The sequence below is a fragment of the Priapulus caudatus genome, unplaced genomic scaffold (genome assembly GCF_000485595.1).
Source record: "Priapulus caudatus unplaced genomic scaffold, Priapulus_caudatus-5.0.1 Scaffold6769, whole genome shotgun sequence".
Classification (NCBI taxonomy): Eukaryota; Metazoa; Priapulida; class Priapulimorpha; order Priapulimorphida; family Priapulidae; genus Priapulus; species Priapulus caudatus.
In genome coordinates this window covers 1-2892 of record NW_014583830.1, presented here as the reverse complement: position 1 = coordinate 2892, position 2892 = coordinate 1, and the positions used below count along the sequence as shown (strand labels likewise).

At 49.7% G+C, this 2892-nt stretch overlaps 1 long non-coding RNA gene across 1 annotated transcript; it reads left to right on the top strand.

Annotated features, from left to right (window-relative positions):
- The first annotated feature begins 436 nt into the window (after positions 1-436).
- On the top strand, positions 437-1484 carry LOC106820098. The gene is made up of 2 exons (XR_001395555.1): positions 437-524; positions 1051-1484. It is a non-coding gene; the product is annotated as an uncharacterized LOC106820098 (long non-coding RNA).
- The last annotated feature ends 1408 nt before the right edge of the window (positions 1485-2892 follow it).

Below are 2892 nucleotides of genomic sequence, written 5' to 3'. Positions count from 1 at the left end.
GTGTGTGTGTGTGTGTGTGTGTGTGTGTGTGTGTGTGATCAATCACTACCCCTCTTTTAATTCTCTCTCTCCCTTTCTCTCTCTCTCCCTTTCTCTCTCTCTCGCTCTCTCTTTCTTTCTCTCTCTCTCTCTCTCATGCCTCCCCCTTACTCTCTATCGTGTTCTCTTTCTCTCTCTCCTGGTCTCACTCTCACTCTCTATCTTTCTTCCTCTCTTGGCCTCTCTCTCTCTGTCTCTATCTAACTTTCTCGGTTTCATTTTCTCTTCATCATCTATTTCCCCCTTCTCTCTATCTCACTCTACCTCTCTTTCACTTTCCCTTCCTATCTTGCTATCTCTCCACCTTACCTCTCGCTCTCCTTCTCTTCCTATCTCGCTATCTGCATCCATGTATGTTGTCGTGTGCACACAACCCCGTGTTTGCTTCTACAGGAAAAATGTCGTTATTGTCGAGGTGTACTACGCATCGGCGGCCAACCAGACCGTGTGGACGGAGCCCTCCTACACCGGAGAGGACCTCATCTGTGAGTATAGTCACACTCTACTCTCTCTCTCTTTCTCTCTCTCTCTCTCTCTTTCTCTCTCTCTCTGTCTCTCTCTCTCTCTCTCTCTCTCTATATATATATATATATATCTCTGTGTCTCTATATCTCTCGCTGTCTCTATATGTCTCTGTGTCTCGATATATCTCTCTCTGTCTCTATATCTCTCTGTGTCTCTATATCTCTCTCTGTCTCTCTCTGTCTCTCTGTCTCTCTCCGCTCTCTCTCTCTCTCTCTCTCTCTCTCTATCTATCTATCTCCCGGTCTCTCTCTCTCTACCTTTCTTTCTCTCTCTCATTCTCTCCCTCTCTCTCTCTCTCTCTATCTCTCTGTCTCTCTCTCTCCGAGATGAGATGATGATGATGACTACTATGGCGACGGTGACAACGATGACGATGACAACGATGGCGGCGACGACTACTAAAATAACACCCGATGATTAATAAATGAACTTCGTGACGCGTGTATGACATCTCACATCGTGATCAATTCCAACATCCCTCGGCAGGTGACATCGGTGGTTTGATGGGAGCCTTCGCCGGAGCCAGTCTACTCACCATCCTAGAAGTCCTCGTCTTCGCGCGACCCAAACGCCACCTGGTGGGCGACAGCGGAACCACGCAGACTATTGCCGTTAAAAGCGCAAAAGCAGTCCAAACCACTCACCGCGCCGACTCCAAAGCGCCGACAGAATAACGGAACATTATTCATTTACTGCGCGTCGTGTTTGTGTGTGCATTTGCAATAATTCATCGCTATTTCATCGCGCAATATTTTATCATAACGGTGTGAGGAAGATGAATGATGATAGAAATGATGATTTAGTCTTTATATGTAGAGAGCACCTGCGCTGTGTACAAAGAACACAATACTGAGTGTCAACATCGGCCAGAATAAAATCGATAGGCGAGACCTGGGTGGCGCCCGTTAGAGAGAAACGTACGCGGGAATTGTGGTGCAATTTGTTCGCGTTTTTTCTGAAACAATAGCGCAGCTGTCGCGCGGCCGCCATTTTATCTCTCGTTCTCTCTCTCGCGCGCGCGCGTGTGTGTAAACATGGCAACAAGCGACGCGCGGGAAACGCAGACGCGGCTCCGGATATATTCGTGTGCACTCAATATCCGGAGACCGCAGGTGGCGGAAGAGAAGTGCCGTGTCTCTATATAGACACACACACACGCGCGCGCGCGCACACACACACACACAAACACACACGCGCGCGCGCAAACACACACACGCACACACACACACATACAAGCAAGCACACACACACACACACACACACACACACACACACACACACAATAACAAACAACGCACACACAGCACCCAGCAACGCGACAGCGCCTCACGACACATACACACCACCACACACCACGACAGCCAGTCCTGCCCGCCCACACAACAAGCACCCATACACAACAAGCTCCCCCCAAAGTACGCACTCCCACAGCACAGCACACACACGAGCCACATAACACAACACACACACACACACACACACACACACACACACACACACACACACACAGCACCTGGTTTAACTATACCGTGACGATATTTACGGAACAAAAACTGTGATCATAAGGAGATCAAAAACCCGCAGAAAAAAATGTGAAGAGGCGGCGTGTCGAATTCATTAACGGGAAGAGGCGGAGGCGGAGGAGAGGCGGAGGAGAAGGAGGGGGAGTGAGAGCAGGGGGAGGAGGGAGGAGAGGAGGGGGAGGGAGAGAGGAGTGAGAGGGGAGGTTTTTTTTGTCCCGTGCGTGTTTACACAGCCTGCGGAGCGGCGACGACAGCTCAGGTTTCCTGCCGAGATTCGATATTCGACGACCGGTGGAGGAGCGAGCGTGAACAACTCGCTGAGCGAGTATAAGAAGGAATCTGCAAAAATGAAGAAATCTGCGGGTGAGTATAAGAAGGAATCTGCAGAGAGGAAGAAATCTGGTGCATAAGAAGGAATCTACGAGCGCGGGGCAAACGCGCAGACGCGTGTCCGCTAAGGCAGAATAACGTAAACGTACGTACATGTAGAACGAACGTACATGTAGAACGAACGTACGTGTAGAACGAACGTACCCGTCACATGTAGACACACGTCACACTGTCAGAACGCAACGTAATGTAAGAAACGAACGACAGGGTCAGAACGAACGTACATGTAGACACGAAAGTCACAGAGAGAAGACACACGTAACAACCCATGTACAGACGACGCACAGTAGACCGCGAAAGTCAACCATGTAAGAACAAACGTCACATGTAGACACGAACGTACATGTGATACGCCAACGTACATGGTAGAACGCACAACGTACCATGTAGAGCCAGAAGGTAACGCGTCAGCAAC